The following is an 18,939-nucleotide window of genomic DNA, read 5'->3' as shown; positions in this document are numbered from 1 at the left end:
CTGGTTTGGAACACTTGACTACTGAAGGGACCCTCAGCAGGAACTTGACTGTCATAAATGCTGGGCTCAGTTACATCTGGGGTGGCAACCACCTTCCCTACTCCCAAGCCACTGGTGACTGAGGCTGCCAGTGGCATAAGCCACAGAGACATAAATAGGAGATGGCCTCTCTGGTTCTCCATGGAAGAGAGTGGTGGGCTGCCATTTCAGTCTGTATGATCCTGCCTCCAGCACAGTAAGTGTTCTTAGAAGGGCCATGTGTTTGACAACACTTTACATATCCAGTAGCCAGATGGTCCAAACAACCCATCAATGGTGTGGTATGTAAATATTTCCCATCATTACCACAGTGCCGCTGTGTTGACACTAGCAAGGATAAAGAGTAACTGTGAGGAGCTCCTGATAGCCAGTCAGGCCACAGGCAGGCCTGCAAAGCCACTTCTGACACCCTGGAGGCTTCAGGCAAGCATGGTCTCTGGCTGTTCCTCTCCTCAACTCTTCCCCAACACCAGGGTCCTTCTCAGGAATCACTGCTTTCCAGCTTGCAAGAACTCTGTGACCCAGCTGTTTCCCACTTTGTTTTGTTTACCAAGAAACACATAGCTGTAACAAGTACGGTTTTTCTGATGACATCTCCCATCACATCGCTAAGTTTTTCTTTTCATTCACTTGATTACAGATTGCCCTCACAACTAGGAATCTTGATACAGATGTTTGTTTTCATCTCAGGAAGTGAATATCATGGATAAAGCTCCTAGCATGTGCTTATAGTATGATTACCACCTGCCTAGTTGTTCTGTGTCAGATCTCCTGGATTATCAACACAGATATTATCAACAATTGACCTCCTAGTCTTATTTGCTTTTCACAGTAGAGGTGTGTGTGTTTGTGTGTGTGAGTGTATGTATGTGAGTGTATGTATGTGTGTGCTTGTATATATGTGTGTGTATGTATGTGTGTGCTTATATGTGTGGGGAGGGGCAGCTCACTATGTAGCTTACAGTGGCCTCAGATTTACCACCCTCTTACTTCACTCTTTCAGCTACCATTACAGTCATTCGTCCCCATGCCCAGCTTTATTGTCATTCCTGTTTATCATCAAATTGGATGCTGGTTTCTATGCAGCGAATTAGGGACTTGTGATTCTTTCATATTGTTCTGCCATCCCCTGGGGCTCTGTTGGAGTTCTCCTCTGGAGCTGTCTGTCAGTCAGCTGGCTAGTTAGTTGGGGCTAGAAAGGGAGAACGTACAGTACTGTGCATGCTCTAATCCCTGCAGTATGCTTGGGTTTGGTTATGCATCCACACTCCTTTCTGTAGAATTTCAGGACTATGGGATGCTGGAGCTGAGTGGGGATGCATTTTAGAGAGTATTTAGGTCACGTTCACACTGAGAAGATGAGGAAACTGAGTCTCAGACAGTAGGACTGACTGATGTAGACTCTCCAGCTGGGACTCTGGTTTCAGCCCCACACTAAGATTACCTGTTATATAATAAGTCCCACCAGTGTCACTCTTCAACCATGTTCAAGTCCCCACTCTGGACAGTGCAATACATACAAGGAAGAGCTGGAGCTAGTCAGCGGATGGCCTGGCTGCTCACCCGGATGGGTCATTAGCGAAGCTCGAAGTTCAGTGCAGCTGTGGGACTTCAGCATCCACCGCTCTGGGATGCCGAGAGTGGAAAGTCATTCTCTTCCCAAGCCCACTACAAGGAAGTTCCTTGTAGTGACTCATGTGTGGAAGAAGACAAAGGCCCTTCCTAGTCTCCCTTTATGAACAGAAGTCTCTGCAAACACCTTAGCTACACCACAGTTGTCTGTTGCTACCTAACAGTGGCCCCAGACTCTCCTGTTAGCCTCTCCTGTTGGCCTCTCATGTATTAGCTCTCATATGTTAGCCTCATGCATTTGCTTCTGAGGTAGCAATTTGGGCAGGACCTGGTGCCGTCAGCTTTGACAGCTTGACTTGAGCCAGAGGCCCCACTTCCAAGATGGCCCAACTCCTAGGACAGAGAGACCATGTAAGTGCTTGGTAGACCTGCAGGGGCTCCCTGTGTGTATCCACCTCCCATGCCTAGGCCATGCTTCTCCCAACTCAGTGACCACCAGGGAGCTGGTTTCCTCAAAGCACAAACTCTGGGCTGCTTCTCCCATCTCCTCCCCTCCTTTCGTATTTTTCCATTGTGATAGTATATATGAAACCTGCTATTGAGCATTTAATTACTCTGAAATGTGCAGGCTGTGGTGGCACACACTTTAATCCCAGCACTTGGGAGGCCAGCCTGAACTACAGAGTGAGTTCCAGGACAGCTAGGGCTGTTACATAGAGAAACCAGAAAGGAAACAAAACAAAACAAAAAACTAAAGTATGCAAAAGAGTGGCATTAAAATATATCATTATTGTTGGGCACCCATTCACCCTTGGAACAGTCTCATGTGAAACTGAAACTCACTGATTCTGTCTGTCTGTCTCTCTGTCTGTCTGTCTCCCTATTTCCCTCCTTTTAGCCTCCGTACTTCCATTCTGCTGCTTTCCCTCTCTACCAGTCTGACCACCCTAGCTGTCTCTTACAATGGATGGTAGGTATTCTCTTGTGACTGGTTTAATTCACTTGGCAGAATCTTTTCAGGGATCATAACAGTGGATGTGCACTGTATTGATGACCACATTTTGCTTATCTGGATCTCCTCCCACGATCTTGCTGTTGGACAGAGTACTGCCATGAATCTAGGTAGACACATACCTGTTTGCACACCTGCCTTCAATTTTTAGCTGGGCTTTCCAAGGTGGAGGTTCAAGCCTGGCACAGAGTTACACCAGGTCAAAGGGCCATCCAAAGGAAAGGGCACCACAAGGCCCTGGCTTCTTGAAGGCCATTAAAGTTGCAACCTGTCATAACCACGCTGGGCAAGGTTTTTGTGGGCCTGTTCAAGAGCTGACACCGCTGCCTGACACCTCTGGGGCACACAGATTCCCCTAGGTAGGCGCTCTGACTAAGGGTCCTGGTGGATCATGCCAGGCGTCCAGTGGTGGTTCCTCTGGGAGAAGGCCAGTCCCCCACTGGCACTGTTTTGTGTTGCTGAAGGCTGTGCCTCTCATTACATAATCTGTTATTCTGTGCTGCACCAGGCCCTGGTTACTTGTCAGAAGTTTCTAAAAGCCAGCTGAATCAGCTCCAGGCAACTGGGGGTGCTGCCTCTCCCTCATAGTATTAGTCACTCTGTACTTAGCTAAATTTAACTTTTTATCATCCAAATGATATTTTTGTGGGCTTGGGATTTTACATAATGCTACCAACTGCTGCAGGCTAAGAATTTCTCTTTTTCTGCTATGTGTTTGTGTGTGTGTGTGTGTGTGTGTGTGTGTGTGTGTGTGTGTGTGTGTGCTGGGTTTTTCCCCTATGAACTCTTGCACTCTCAAGGAAACATTACTGGGTTCCTTTTCCTTGGCTCTGCTTTCCCAGCTCCTGGTATCATGCCTCAGCTCTGCACTCACTGTCCGCCTGTTGGGAGGAGAAGAGCTCCTCATGGCTTTTCAATGGCTCCACTCATGTGTCTGTCTGTGCTTGAGGGCTCTCCACTCTGAAAGTCTTGAGAGTCCCCACTGTCTGCATACAGCATGCTGGGCCTGAGAAAGAGCAGTGTGGTGAGTGAGCACATACAGAAGATGAAGCTACGAGAGCCAAGCCAAGCAGTGAGATGCTCAGCCAACCTGCCCAGACATGGGGTCCCAGAGGCAGATCCCTCCTGGTCTCAGGTGGGGACACAGCGAAAGGCCAGGACCCAGTCCTGTCTTCTGGAGAACACAGAGACGCAGCTCTCAAAAGAGAGCTGTTGTGGTATGGTGGCACCTACCTTTAATCCCAGCATTCAGGAGGTAGAAGCAGGATGACCCCTCATCTCTATAATGAGTTCAAAGCCAGCCAGGGTTATACAGTGAGGGTGGGGGTATGTGGGGAACTGGGCATAGAGCTCAGACCCCTGCCTGCCTGAGCCGCCTGCCCAGAAGTGGCTGTGATGGGCCCTCACCTCAGGGTCTGATATGCACTCTATGTCTACGAAGTACTGAAAGTAGCAGCGGTAGGGGCCCAGCGAGATGCTGAGTGGTTGCTCTCACAGACTCGTTCTTGGAGATGTTCGAAGTCTGCATTAGTGTCCATTCTCTCAGATAAGAAAACCAAGTCCCAGAGAGCCTTAGCAACTGGGCCCAGAGCCTGACTTGAGAATCCTCCTGTCTACAGTCCTCCCCCAGAGAGCAGTTTGGTCCCATTGCTTCTTCTAGGCTAAGTGCAGCCCAGAGTAGAGTACCCACATGGGATTTATACTTAGTCCCATTACGTATTATCCCTGCCCTGATTTGGTCACCTAGTTCTTACCAGACATTTTGGATAGAGGAAGGAGGTTCAAGTTGCAGGACCAAGAGAGGAACTCATCTCATTCAGTACCCAATCTGCCTGTTCAGTTTTGATAGTCTTTAAAATGCAGATGTATTTTATCCTTGGTGTAAATTAAGTGACTGACGTTGGCCTGGAGTCATAGCCCAGTGGTGAGCATTTGCCTAGCATGCATGAGGCCCTAAGTTTAATACCCAGTGCAACAACAGACAAGCAAACTAAATTATGTATTTATTTAAAGCTTAAGAAAACTTGGAAACATGTCCACACAAAAACTTGTCCACGAGCATTCACAGCAGCTTCTCACAATTGCCAGATGTCAAACAGCAGATGAACAGAAGCAAACGTGTTCTCTCCACTCAGCAGAATGTTGCTCGGTTATAAGGAATGAAGGAAGCTGGGAATATGGCTCAGAGGCAGAGAACTTGCCTAGCATTTGTGAGACTTTGAGCTTAGTCATGGGCACTGCAAAAAAAAAAAATTACATTAAAAATTAAGACATTAAAAAAAGGAATTGCATACTGCCAGTTGCTGTGGTCTCTGAAAACACAGCCCTAGAAAAAGAAGCCAGACGTGAAAGGGCCACATACTGTATGACTCCACTGATGCTGAAATGTCTAAAATAGGCAAATCTGCATAGACAGAAAACAAATTAGTGGTCCCCAGGGGCTGGGAGGGGAGAGAGAATGAGAAGTGACTCTCATGGGTACTGGGTTTCTTTGAAGGGTAACAAAAATGTTGCAGACTAAGGTATAAGATAGCACAAAGGCTGCACAACCTTGTAAATAGACTCATAAGAACTAATGATAATAGCTGCTTTTAATGGGTGAGCTTTGTGGCATTGTAGGGTATATGTACATTTTAAAAAAAAAATGCTTTTCCATGGCATGCCAAGGCCATGGACAGTTTGCTTAGGAGACACCTGCCTCAATCTCCATGTCAACTGGCTTTGGTTTCCAGCCTGGGCCAGCTTGAGGCATGCGGATGTCTAGGCAAGGGAGCTCCTTGGCGTCCCACCAACCCAGTATGTTTCTAAGTGTTTGTTTGACATTTATTTAGTGGGGATGAGGAGAGACTGATATTCTATTAATGGAAACCATATAGAGAAACAGATTTGCTTACCAGTTCACCTCCACTGACTGAAACAGCATCGGGGATCTGAAAACTTTTTAGGAAAGTAGTTCCAACTCTTGCTGTTCTTATCTCTCGAGCAGGTCTACTTTGGGTTTCTTTTTTTCTCTCCCCTGCATTTCTCCACATCTTTGAGGGGCACACTAGAGAGTCCAGTTTAACACTTAAGATAGCAAAATGTTTTCTCCCTGCTCCTAGGAATAGCAGCACACACTGTATAACTGGGTGTAGCCCCAGCCCTGGGGTCATGGCTATGTGGCTATTCATATGTGGAGCTGGAGCGGGCATGCGAGGGATTTCAGCAAGGGGGATGCTTCACTTCTCCCCGTGGATGGTCCAGGTCGTTGAAGGGAACTTGGGTTGACCAGTGGTATATTTTTGTTTCATTCTAACAGGGTCCTGTGTACCTGTCCTGAGCTCTGATCTGCAAATCACTGTCATGAGGCCTGCTATTTAACCTGGCGCTGCATGCATCTCAGATCTTCAGTGGATTTGGTCAGGGACAGATGTTCCCACAGCACCCCTCTTTGCTTTTTTTGGTCCCCAGAGTGCTTCTTTCCCCTAGTCTCTGCAGAAGTGATTCTGCTGGGTGTGAGTCACAATTGACCTTTTCACCCATGTAGAATGGAGGGGCTTGCCTGACAAAACTGGCTCACCACTGACCAGAGTGTTAGCATGGCAAATCCTCAACCCTCCCCACAGTTTCCTTTAACTCGAATGTAGGGACACTAAATGATGACCTCATAGTTGTTGAGAAGTGTGGCGGTGAAAGCTAAGTATCGGGATGGTATGGTTGTGTGGAGCTGGGGGAGGGGAGGGCACTGCAGCACCAGGTGCATGCAGAGTGAACTGGGCAGCCCAGGCAGCTGTCCCAATGCGCTGTGGGGAACCTGGGATGTCCCACTGGCTCAGGGGTCAGAGGCAGGACTGCCGAGGAGCCTGTCCCCAGAAGTTGCTTGCTCCCTCACCACGGTGTTCCCTAGGGTGTAGGATGGGCAGTGTGGGTGGTGTGTGAAGAGCCGCCGTTCCCTGCAGCCACACCTCCCACTACTGTGCATCACTCGCTCTCTGCACATCCCCGTTCCCTCTTCCTCTCCTCCGGCTCTGCTGGCTGTGCTGCTCACTGGCAGTCGATCACTTTGTTGTCCTGACCCTCCATCAAGCGCCCCGTGGGGTTTTGGCTTACCTTTGTCCACACTGCTCTGACAGGATTGCTGTCTTACTGGTTCTGGTGCCTGACATCAGCCTTTGCAGTAGGGCTGTTCTGGGCCTGGTTATTGGTCCCTGAAATATTCCAGTGTCTAACCTCCTGGGGAACTGCAGGGGAGGTCATTGGAGGGCCTCTTAGATAGCTGTCTGTTCCTAGGCATACATGTAGGCGCAGAGAAGTGGGGCTCCTAAATGTGTCTGACAGATGAGGACCAGTGCTGAGCGTGGACATGGACATGTCTCAGGTTTCTGTGGCAGCCCTAGGCTGAGCAGTGTCTTCATTGGTACTTATGGATATTCTGTTTGTCTGAAGGCCAGCTGGGCCTGGGACTCCCTGAAAATCTAGTTCTCTCTTTCTTTTTTCATCTTGTTTTGTGAGCTTAGCTTTGTCCTCTGGGTACACGGTAGAAGTGGGCATCTGGTCCTACTGTGTCTAGAGAAAGTGTCTTAGATGCTTACTGGCAAGGCTGGAGGCTACCTGCATCTTCCAACGAAATGTCCAGCCAGGCGTCTCCCGATTCCTTCCTGCTTTGCCTAGTTTTCCAGCTGTACCTACCTCACCCTAACTCCATGGCCTAACATCCTCCAATCCTAACAGGGTCCTGTGTGAAATTCTTAGGCTGGAAACCAAGAGTTCTGGTTATTCATAAGAAGGCAGCTGTGTAGCTTTCCTAACTGGACAGTATGGAGGTATATCCATAACTGGTTCTGAGTTAAGAGTTTCCTTCCTGAATGCATTCATCAGGATTTGTAGGCCCTCTTGCTCCCCTAAGGCTTTGGGCCTGATATTGCTCAGGCTGAGGCTGGCAATTTCTCTGTGGATTGGTACAGAGTAATGAGGAGCTCAGATGGCTCATATCTTCTCCCTTTGGGTCTCTCCCTGCAGGATGCTGACACATGTGTCCTGGTCCCAACTCCCTTCTATGGACAAACTGATCATTCCTCCTTCTGTGGTGGAGACATCGACAGCCAGAGCTGCTGAGATCCACAGGTAAAGACCAATTACCTGTGCAGTGGCCCTGCCCAGCCTTTAAAGTTGGGGGCTGTTGGAGCCTTTGGCATTTCATTCTTCCCTTCTGACTGCTGTGGTAGATAGTGATCTACTGATTAAGTGGGAACATCTCCATTAATTGGAAAGGTCTTCTGTCTCTGGTAGCCAGTGTTGGTCCCCCACATACAGAGCACACCAAGGGGATTCTTTGCTATCTGCTCTCGATGCTCATTCTGGGCCCTTTGTTCCAGGTGACAGACAAGGTATGGGACAAGGTAAGCAGGAATTTTGATGTGAAGGTGACTTCTTCCTGACAGGGGATCCCAGTGACACTCTGGCCTCTTCAAAGAGCTAAGGCTGGGCTGCTTGCTCACCCTGTTGGCCACAGGCTGTAGCAGTCACCCAGAAACTGGCCTCCATGTGTTTTCTTAGGTTTTGTCCCTCTGAACCCACTCTGCTTCTTGTCCATTTTGTTTGCTAGACAGCATCTCCTGTGCCCTGCTGTTTCACATGAAGGCTTGTAGTAGATAGGACAGGTGGCGAAGTGACTCTGCCTTTCCTCCCCAATTTTCTGTGGACACTCTGCGATTGCAGGGGCTGCATATTCCTCCTAGGGAAGAAAGCTGGGAGGGGAGGAAGGCTTACTTGATCCAACATCTGCTGTGGCCACTGAACTTCATCTTACTCCAGGGAGCTGAAGCCTCAGGTGTTAGACTCAGCCAAATAGCTGGGCAGCAGCAGTCTTGGGTTCTGACCGAAGTCTAAACCCGGAGCACACAGCCCAGCTTTCCAAATGTGATGCCTGGGCCTTTGGGTTCCACCCTGACTTGGTTCCTTCATTCTGGGCCCTGTCCTCACTGGGAAGCTCCCAGGGCACAGGGCTGCCTGGGCTGCCTCTGGCTTCTGCTGGCAGACTGGCACCAAGAGCTGTTCTTTTCTCTAATTGCTCATTTGTTTCACTTGCCAAGAAAAGGCCTCCAAGTGCTAAGGAGAGAGCTGCTGCGTTATGTTTTTTTGTTTTGTTTTACTTCACTTTTCAAGGTGTCTCTGCACAGGAGGGGTTATGGAAATAGTGACATCAGAGCACTCAGCCCCAACCCATGGCTTGGTGGTCAGGTCTGAGCCCCATGGTTGGACATGTGCTCTCAGCACTGGCTTCCAACGTTAGGCAGGGCCCCTAGAGAACCCTACCCTGCAGGACTTGAATGTTGATGTCACCTCCTGGTGCTCATGGGGACCCTGCCCCTGTTTTGGCTTGGGGCCTCCACTTCCTGTTTCCTTTCTCACAGGAAGGGGCTCTTTCCTGCTTAGCAGCTGCCATCAGTCAATTTGCAAAGGTGATAGCCTCACAGCCCGCCTACCCAAGGTCCTCAGTGATTTCCCTACGTCACTGCCGTATCCTACAAACAATTATCAAATGCTTGGTATCCATGAGGTGTATCGCATGTGTTGTGCTAGCCTATAAACGCAGTAGAGGGGCCCTATTCCAGGTGCCTGAGGCGCAGTTGTGAACAAAGCAGATAGAAGCCCCCGTGCGAGCACTTCACATCCTGGTGCACTCTGTGCTGTGTCAGTGTCCTGAAGTCTCCTCTACCTACTCCGTTTTCCAACTTCCTGTCTTCCCTGCCAAGCCCATTTCAAGTCCTTCCATGTGAGCCCCCAGCTCATACTAACCCATCCCTCCTTTTCGTATTGTCTGCTGTACCTCTGATAGGATTATTATCACTGTAAGCTCTGAAGTCTGTGTGTGCTGTCAGTTTGAGAGCCCTTTAATGGGCCCTCATCTCTCCTGTTGCCTCAGCTTGTCCTGCAAACCAGGATCTGGAGCACAACAGGCCCGAATGGGACAATAGCATTTGCTTGCTGCAGGCCTCTAAGCTGGCCCAGAAGTTTATAGTAACATCATGGGTATAGAACTCTGAGCAGAAGGCAAGTCTCTGGGTGGAGAGCAGTTCTGTCAGGGATGGCTGAGAATAGGAATGCTTCCCCTGCCCTCCCCTGCCAGGGTGAGGAAGGAAAGGGACCAACAGTTTATTTTTAGAGAAGCTTCTTGTTCCAGAGGAACACGAGGCTCTTAACTTCCAGAAGGGTGGTGGGCTGGGGGCCCAGCAGGACAACTGGCTTGTCTCTTGGCAGCCTGGCATCTCCTGCATTTGCCTAGCCCAGAGGCAGGGCATCATAGAGAGTCTACCCCAAAGAGGATCCCAGCCAGGGAGAGCATTTGCCCTCAGCAAGTTAAACACACTTCATTCTGAGTGACGTAATAGGGCTTTTAGCCTTGACTGCACCTCTGCGTCCTTGAGGCTGGAGTGCAGCAAGGAGGGTCCTCCTGCCACGAGCCTTCTTGGCTTCCTTCCGACTTCCTAGTGTAGGCTCAGGCTGGGAGGGGTACTTCCTGCCATTGTCTGTGTGACAGGCCTCTGCAAGGTCACTGTCTCCTCCAGAGGAAGAGGGCCTGGGTAGGGCCTCCGCATAGCAGTATGGACACAGACTCTGGGTGCCTGTCTACTCCCTTATTTTTTTCTGGACCTAAGCTAAAGCCAGGACTTAGGTGGCTGTGTCACCTGGGCAGCTGAGCCTCCGAGCCATAGTTTCTCATCTCTCTTTGTGGTCAGCCTTGGCCCCATGTGAAAAAGTTGGCCAGTCTATTCCCATGGGTCTAGGCCACATCACAGTCCAGAAGAGGAGAGGGCTAAATGTCATGACATGGGGTAAAGGTGCCACTCTGAGGTCCCTGAGGGTCAAGAGCTTGTCCTCAGCTCTCTGCTTTCCCCACAGTACTGGTGGAAGAGCTGGGTGACATCTGTTGGCCTAGCCATGCAGGAGCTGGTTCATCTTGTTTGTATTCTTGTAGTCTGATGGGCTACTTTGACTCACATCCAGCAGTGCACGGAACACAGACCTTGCCACAAACCTCCAAGGACTCACTCTCTGTGCCTGCAGCCTCCCCTCCCTAGACATCTACTCCCCGAGGACAGTCCTTTCCGCTCTCCTCTGGTCCTGTCTGCTTAGGCAGGGTACTGCTTCCTGCAGATGTGCTCTCTGTCCAGCCAGGAGGCAGAGTGGGGCTGGAGCTTCTCTCTCCACACTCAGGTCCACCTGTTGAAGGTGCTTTGTGTTGGCCAGCACTCCAGGCCTGACTGGTTGTTCCTGTTGCTTTTAGGCCTGTGCTAGGTCCCACATCATGGTGCTGCATGTGGCATAGCAGAGGTCTTCCCTCAAGGCCAGCAATGAAAGCCAGAAGACAAAGGGGGTGGGGTCTTTTGTCCACTTTTAAGTCCCCAGTGTTCTAAGACCTCCTATTGGGCCCCACCTCTTAAGCATATCTAACATCTCAATAAGAATGCAGTAGCACAGTTATTTAGGATGTCCAGCAAACTGGAAAGTGAGGCCTGGGAATACAGCTTAGTGGTAGAGTGTGCCTAAGATGTGTAAGGCCCTATACTGTCAGAGGTGGGGGTCGGGGGATGAAGGTACTCTGAGAGAGACTGTCTGGGACTAACTGGGGATAGACAAAGAGAGTGAGCAAAGGGAAGGACAGCAGGGGGAGGAAGAGGTCAGAGAATGAGGAGGGCATGGCCTAATGGTGGTGTCAAGGCCTTGACTTTGACTTTGAGTGATATGAAGCCATAAGAGCATGTGGACACTTAAGGGCCAGGATGAGTCTGTGGCTGCTGTGTTGTGGACAGGCTGGGAGGGTGGGGGGAAGAGGCATGGAAACAGCGGTAATAATGGGAGGCGGTGGGTGCTTGGACCTAGGAGTGGCTATTGAACTCTGGGTCTGTCTTCAAGTGGACATGGGAGGGCTCTGTGAGGCTTTACTCCACAGTTAAAAGGTTCTGGTAGCCTTGGAGGACCCAGGAGACCTTCTGATCTAACATGTAATATAACCTGTGGGGAAGCAGAAGCCCAATAGAGAAAGTTTTGTGTCCAAAGTGAAGCTAGTCAGTGACAGAGCCAAGAAGAGTTGGGGTTCTGGATCTGATTCCAGCAGTTTGCAGCTGAGCTGGGTGGTCCCTTGGAGAAGGCTTTTGCAGGCATATGAGCCACAGGCAAAAGGCCTGGCCCCGTACAGCTATGGCTGAGCAGTGGGATCTGGCAGTGCCAGCAACACCGTGGGTGGTGGCCTCTGCTATGGGCAGGGCCTGAGGCTTTACACGATGAAGGTTCTTGGCACTCCAGGCCTTCAGTAGTTCTCTCTGGGCCACTGCCCAAGATTTTGAGTCTAATTGGACTGCAGTGTGTGTGATATCTGAGGCCTTGAGCAAATCAAGGCCAAAGCTCGTGGTGCTCTTCATTCAGCATTTACTGAGCTTCTGCTGAGGGAAGGGTAGAGGCCAGGGAGAGACCTTCCTGCCCCCTAGGAGTGCACAGGTCCCCCAAAGTGTGTGTGGTCAAGGTGGTGCAAAACGTCCATGTCTGAGGCATGTGCAAGACTGGCCAAGGTCAGGGGATCATAGATATGAAACATCCTCTGTAGCCCCCAAATACCCCAGTGTGCATTGCCAGAGCTCATGTATACCATGGTGGTCCTCTTCAACCTGTGTTTTCACCTGTTGTGATAAAGGGACACAGAAGGCCAGCTCTGTCATGGAAGTGAACATCACTTACAGCCAGGAGGACCTGCTGTATTCTTGACACCATGTCCCCCTGCTGTTTCTTTGGAAGGGGCTATGGTTGGTCACTGTGTTTCTAATGACAGCCTTTAAGTGCTGTCTAGCCAGTAGATAGAAGAGGCCTGTGCTGTCCCCCAGGTCTGAAGAGTAGAACTGGGTGTCCTAGACCTGACTGGGAGGGCTACCTGGAGAAGGCAGAGATCTCGAGGAAGCATGAGTCTGTAGGCCAAAGGGGAAACAATCATGCAGTTTGATTTTCCTTTGTGCTGTTTAACTCAGCCTGTTCCATTTGCCACACACAGACTGTTGAGGAGTAGTGACATGGAAATGGCTGCCACTGACCGCTTTATAGACTGCCTCTGGCACCTGCCCTTTGCTCTGGTGAACAAACTGGCAGTCACAGGACATGGCCAAGAACATGATACCATAGGCAGAGCAACAGAGCCAGGTACCAGGTGTTAGGGAGCCTGGCCAGACACCAGGCATCTGTATACCACAAGCTTCTGGAAAGCTGGTTACTGGCATCTTCCCGAGGATAGAGGGTGAGGGCAACAAAGCAACCAGAGACACTTTCTGCCGTGGAAACGTAGCCAAGAGACTGAGCATAATGGCACAGGGTTATAACTGCACTCAGCAGCCTGAACTGAGAATTTCAAGTTCAGTGCCAACATGGACTACTCTATCTCCAAACAAAGCAAAATAAAACCCCAGCAAATGAAACCCAAAGGACTGTGGGGCTGTGACTGTGAAGACACACCCTCTAGCTCCGTCCACATCTTCCTCCAGGCTGCAGCCCCCTGCCCAGCCTCTTCCAGTGCTGGCCTGCAGCATCTGACAGGCTTTGCCCAGGGGTCCTCTCCTGTTTCTGTTGGGACTGGTGCTCTAGGACCTCTGTAACTATCTGGGACTACCCGAGGCCAGGTGTGATTTCCTTCATGTGATAGTTTCAGGACTTACACTTCTCTTGGCTTCTGTCTCCCTATGGAAAGGGGGTTGCTGATTTACTACTCCTGGATTGAGGAGTGGCCTCAGTAGGCCAGTCATCAAACCAGCATGAATTCAATGTGTTCTGTGCTGGAACTGTGCCAGAGTAAAAAGAAGCCAGGGCTGTGTTGTATGGGGCTCAAAGGGAGCTGTTCTCTACTCTCTCTGGAAAATGCTTCCCCTCAGGGTCTGAGCTCCCTTAGATTCCTTCCCCCTTCACCTAAGCATTGTCCTTCCCCATTTGTCATTCAGAGGACAGATGACCTGGGGAGACGGTTGTGGTCATTCCTTGGTACTTCACTGTGGAAGAGTTCATTAAAGCGCAGGTCAGGAGTGCATTGGTGGCATCTCGGCAGGGTACCTTCTGCATCGCCAGCCACCCGGGGGTGACCATCAGATATCCCTCCCCCTCAAGTGTAGCTGATGCCACAGCTGTCCTTTTAAAAACTTTTGATTTTTAATTAGCTCACAAAGGAATAGCTTTCCACACACACTTCCTTTTGGTTGATTCTCCTCTTTCCCGGACTCCCCCTTCGGCTCTCTACCCTTCTGTCTCATCTGCATCTTTTACCCCAGCGTTCTTCCCTTCCACTAGAAATAATAAGCTTGACGGGGCGGGGGAGAGGAGGCACAGACAGGTGCAGTTTTGAACAGCTAGGAAGGGTACCCCTAAGGATAGTTTGGAGTTGGAAAAGGTGGTGACAAAGGAAAACCAGAGCACTAGCCTGGAGTCCAGCAGTGTCGGTCCTTTAGCAGGTACACTGCTAAGAACCTTCCTTCACACAGTGTCCCCTCAGCTTGCTGTGCCTCACTTGCATCTGATATGAGGCAGTATTAGGGCTTACTGTGAGTCTCTGGGAGCATTGAGCAGGCAAACGTATGTGGAGTCCTGGGACCAAACTGAACACACGTCAGCTGCTGTGATCATTCCAAGCCCTGCCTGCCGGTGCTCTTTACAGAGCCGGCCTTTAGAGAGCTGCCTTTCCTTTCTTTCCTTCCTCTTTTTTTTTTTTTTTTTTTTTTCAAGGTCTCACCATATAGTCCTGGATAGCTTGGAATTCTCTATATGGATCAGCTAGCCTTGAACTCATAGAATCTTCTGCCTCTTCCTCTCACCTGCTGGGATTAAAGACATACACTAACATTCCTGGCCTTTAAATACATTTTTAAAGGAAAAAAAATGAAAAAGAAAAAAGAAGAAACAAACAAACAAACAAAACAAAACAAAACACAAAAGGAAGGAAGAAAGAGCCTTCTGGGAAGCCCCAGGACGGACTATAGGTAGGGTCGCCAGCCTGCAAGCAGGAAGATAGGTCATCTCCCTTGCTGCTGGCTCTGTTTTCAGATCTCAGCAGAGCAGCAGCTTCCCAACCAAGCAGTGCTGGCAAGGCAGATTGAGAGAGCACCCAGATCTGCCTTTGTCCCGGGTGCCACCCTGTGCCTGTGTGTTGTTGTTGTTTATAATGACAGCTCCAGGTGAACACCAGGGGCAGAATTAGTTCATGCTCTCATCTGGCCAGGCAGTAATATGCAGTGAAGTAGAAGAATATTCCCTCTGGGATGAAGGGACAGAAGTAGGTTGGAGCTTGTGAGTCATGGATGGAGAGACCAATAATGCAGTTAGAACAACAAGAAGACAAGAATTAGCTGTCGAATGGGGGAAGATCTCCTAGGAGAGGGAACAATTCAACTGGGCTTTGAAGAGTGCAGATGAGTTTACTGAGAGAGAAGGGGAAAAGCAGACAGAATGGCACAAACCTGTGCCTTTAGTTCTCAAAGTTCCTGTTGTGTTGAGTTTCAGGAAGTGCCAGGTTGCTGAAGTATAAGGTTAGAGGATGGCGGGACAGAGGCTGGTCACACAGCACAGGTGTCAGTAGAGACCTTGATACTATGGGATTCAAGGAACTCACTATCCTTGTGGCTATTTCTGTGGCCCTTGTGTGCTTGCTACCAGCAGGAAGGAGTCTCACTTCTCTATCCACATGTTTCTGACCTTGCCTTGTCTCTCTGCTGTGATGGGGCCTACTGACATCCTGCCCTACCTGCATCTTTAGCTCCTGGTTATGGTTCTGACATAACCCTGAAGCTCTTCTTGGCCTATTCCAGGCCTCTCCAGCATCTAGAGCCCAGTTTCTCAGAGAGCACTGTAGACCAGCCCTTTCTCCCTGTGGAAGAACAGTGCTTGTGTAGGACCTCAGTATCACTTTCCTGGAAGAGCCCAGAAAACAGTGCCATTAGGTTCTGATCCCAGTGTCAGCCTTAACATTTTTTTTTTTTTTTTTTTTGATGAAGATGTTAGAGCTTCAGAATATTGAGCCTTACCCACCATGCCATTGGTGATGGAGCAGGGGCTTGTCTCCAAACTGAAGGTTGGTTGACTCCTTTGGATACTTTATTTCCAACTGGGAAGGCCTTAGCTTGACACTGAGGAGCAGGGGTCCTTGGTGCTTTGGCTTTCCACTTGAGGTTGAAAGGTGTTGGGTATACAAGAAGCAGGACCCAGTCCTGCCCACTCTCCCAGGCACATGCCAGGTTTGACTTGAGGGTCAAGCAGGAGGGCTATCCCAGGGGTAGCAGTGACCTGATTTCAGTGAGTCTGGATCTGCTGTCTTAGTTCTCCTCTCCTTTCTGAGCTGGAAGGTCTGCTCTGATTACCACACTGACGTCAAGAAAGCATGTCACCTTCGGTCTCCCCTCAGCCTGGCAGCTGTGATATATCAGTTTGGATGTGTCCCCTGCTTCACCACAGAGGGCCAAGGCCAGCAGGGGAAGAGGGATTATGTTGTTCCCATCTGTCTGCAACTGTCTCCCCAGCCCCATCCAGCTGTTCCCCATTCCCTACTGCCAAGAGGCAGATGTTGGGGTGAGGTCAGCCTGGGATCTGGGGACCTGCCCATCAGCTTCACGTGAACGTCTTCAAGGCTATTTCTGGCCTTGCCATTATCCCAACGGCTTCAAGTGATAAATATAGACACAGATTGAAAAGCCCCAGTGGCAGGCAGGCAGGCAGCATTGGGGGAGCGTGTGGACGGGGGCTCGGCTATAAATAAGTCTGCTGGAACACCTCCCCAGCCATGCCACCACTGCTGCTGCCAGGCCGGCATGCTTGTGTCTGTGCACTCAGAGAGATCCACTCCCTGCCCAACTCCCTGCCCGAGCACACTTGTTACTGCAGGGCCATGGATGGGTAGAGGAGGCTCTGCTGTAGAGGAGGTTGGGGCTGTAGACAGCAGGGTGGACTGCTGAGGTCTTCTTCAGTACTGAGCGACCATTGTAGAAGGGAATGGCACGTGACCCAGCAAGAGGGTCCTGGGACAGCCACATGGCATGGGAAGTATATAGTGCTGAGAATGGTGTCCCCTGTCCCTGGAGCCTTCATCCTCTCAGCTTCTTTACTGTAGCAGAGCTGGGAAGGAAGAAGCTGGCCTGGAGGACCCTAGGGCCCTGGGCAGTGGTCCTGCTGGAGGCTTTGGCGGGCTTCATTTGCCGTCTTTTCTGGTGTCGCCCTTCCCAGAGCGGTCCTCTCTGTGACAGTGTGGCTTTGTTTATCCTGTTCTTCCCTCCTCTCCCCCACCCCATGTTCTCACTGCCTGACCCCAAGCCAGCTCACCAGGTGGCCCTAGTTTGGGCTGAGCCTGCACAGGCAGCAGGAATCCCAGATGCTCTCTGACCTGTGGCCCACCCTACCCCACCCAGCGCTTGTCTCCATCTTCCTGCCTTTCTTGGCATCCTGTGGCTCCTCTCCTTGCGTCTCCCCTTCCTTGTCTTTTTCCTCCTCCGCCTCCTCTCAGCCAGAAACAATTACCTGGGGCTGCTGGATGGGGAGTTGTGCTGCACTCAAGAGATGCTTCTCTTCTTACGGAAGGAATAAAAGTCGGTAAGCTGGCAAGATCCTTGGAGCTCACTGTGAAGAAAGTACTGTGGCCATGCAGTCACCAGTAATGGGAAGTGACGCCCTTGGAGCCCACTCTGTGGCCTCCTTTAACAAGGGCTGCGCATTGGAGCATGCAAGCTGGGTAGCACGGGCAAGGACTTGCTGCTTAGTCCTAAGTGTACACTCCATGGCTTTCAGTACTACTGCGAGGATGAACTAGGTCTGGCTTTTGGTTTCAAGGCTCTTGAGCCACAGGAGGGGACAAAGTTGTATGCTTTTGTGAACCCATGCGAATGACAACCACACTCTTGGGAGCTTGGGCTTCTGCTGTTATGGTGCTGACATCTGAAGTAGGCTGTAGAGAAGTTTGCTGAACACAGATGTGGGGTTGGGTATGCAAGGGAAGGCCTCCAAGGTGGAGGGAATGCCGCGGGAGGCACCGTGGGGCCCATGTCTGTTATAAAGAGCCTGGGATTGTGGCTGTGGAGCCTGGTCAGGACTGTGCTGGAGAAGCTGGGCCGAGGGAAGAACCGAGTGGAGACTTGTGCATGGTGAAGTTGAGATGTCATCTGGGGATGTAGGAGAATGTTGAGGGACTTTAACTGGAGGGATGCCAGGTGCTGATGTGTTTTAGAAGTTACGTTTGATTTTCTGTGAGTGACAGATTGGAGGCAGGGGAGGGGGGTGGGGCAGACAGGTGACATTATAATGTCTTACTTTGTTGAGTACCTGGAAGGTTTTTCTTTTCTCTTCTTTATCTCTTTCCATGGAGGTCTGTACAACTAGGGTGTTTGCTCATGGGTGCATGCCCAAGAGACAGACAGTTGTTTCTGAAGATGGCAGGGCTGAGTGGCCATGTGCTGAGGCTTCCAGGGGCTTGTGACAAACACAGAGCCGTCGGTTCCAATTTGCTTAGCTGTCCTCTTCAGGGATGACTTTGTCTAGCAAGCTTGGCCCAAGTCAGTAGCCAAGCCTACAGCAGAGATAACCAGTCCCCCAGGGACTGGCCTAAGGCTCCCTTGACAAGCTCCCGGATCCCAAAGTTGCTCTGGCTGCTTCCAGCCCAGCCTGCATCCTGGATCCATACACCCCTGTGGTGTTGTAGAGGGCAGAACTTCAGCCTCCCAAGAAAAGTGAATGAAGAGAGCATGCTATGTGAGGAACAGAGAAACACTTCTTCTCAGGGACCACAGAGCCCTGAGTGCAGACCAGACTGCACTCTCATGATGTAAATATTGGTGTGTGTGTGTGTGTGTGTGTGTGTGTGTGTGTGTGTGTGTGTGTGTGTGTGGCTTTGCCGGGTGGACTGATAAATAGGGTGATGAAAGGAGACTGGGGTTGGTCATAGTCAGAGCCTAAGGATGGAGCTGATGTTTGTGAAGGGCTGGTAGATAAGAAATCAGCAGTGCTGCTGTTCCTACGTAGACCCTCTATTGGGCCCTTCAGTTCTAGGCATCTTCTCAGATGGGGAAACCCACACCAGGACAGGGAGGGGCACACACCAGTTACCCACAGAGGACCTAGGCTGCTCTGGTACTCATGGCTATTATTCTCCCCCTGAGCAGGGAGGTGGAAATCTCATGAAGTTGCTGGGGTATGAAGGAACCCCAGAGGCTTTCTAGAATTCTCTCTGTCTTGCCCCATCTCCTTCCTAGCCAATGGTCATGCAGTCCATGCTACATCTCGCTGTGCAGTCCTGGATGCCTTATCAAGCTGGCGGTTTCTACTAGTACCTCTGG

General features: G+C 50.5%; 1 protein-coding gene across 6 annotated transcripts in view; it reads left to right on the top strand.

Annotated features, from left to right (window-relative positions):
* The window catches only part of Pitpnm2 (phosphatidylinositol transfer protein membrane associated 2), a 126,784-nt gene that overhangs the window by 24,746 nt on the left and 83,099 nt on the right, over positions 1 to 18,939 (top strand). For 5 of the 6 annotated variants that reach the window (XM_051205039.1, XM_051205047.1, XM_051205048.1 and 2 more), the window contains exon 2: positions 7,622 to 7,726. The exons of the other annotated variant lie outside the window; for it this stretch is intronic. The gene's annotated coding sequence lies outside the window, so the exon portion shown is untranslated. The remainder of the gene's footprint in view (positions 1 to 7,621; positions 7,727 to 18,939) is intronic. 6 annotated transcript variants of the gene reach the window in all.

Source organism: Phodopus roborovskii, unplaced genomic scaffold, assembly GCF_943737965.1.
Source record: "Phodopus roborovskii unplaced genomic scaffold, PHOROB, whole genome shotgun sequence".
Classification (NCBI taxonomy): domain Eukaryota; kingdom Metazoa; phylum Chordata; class Mammalia; order Rodentia; family Cricetidae; genus Phodopus; species Phodopus roborovskii.
This window is presented reverse-complemented; position numbering and strand designations above follow the sequence as displayed.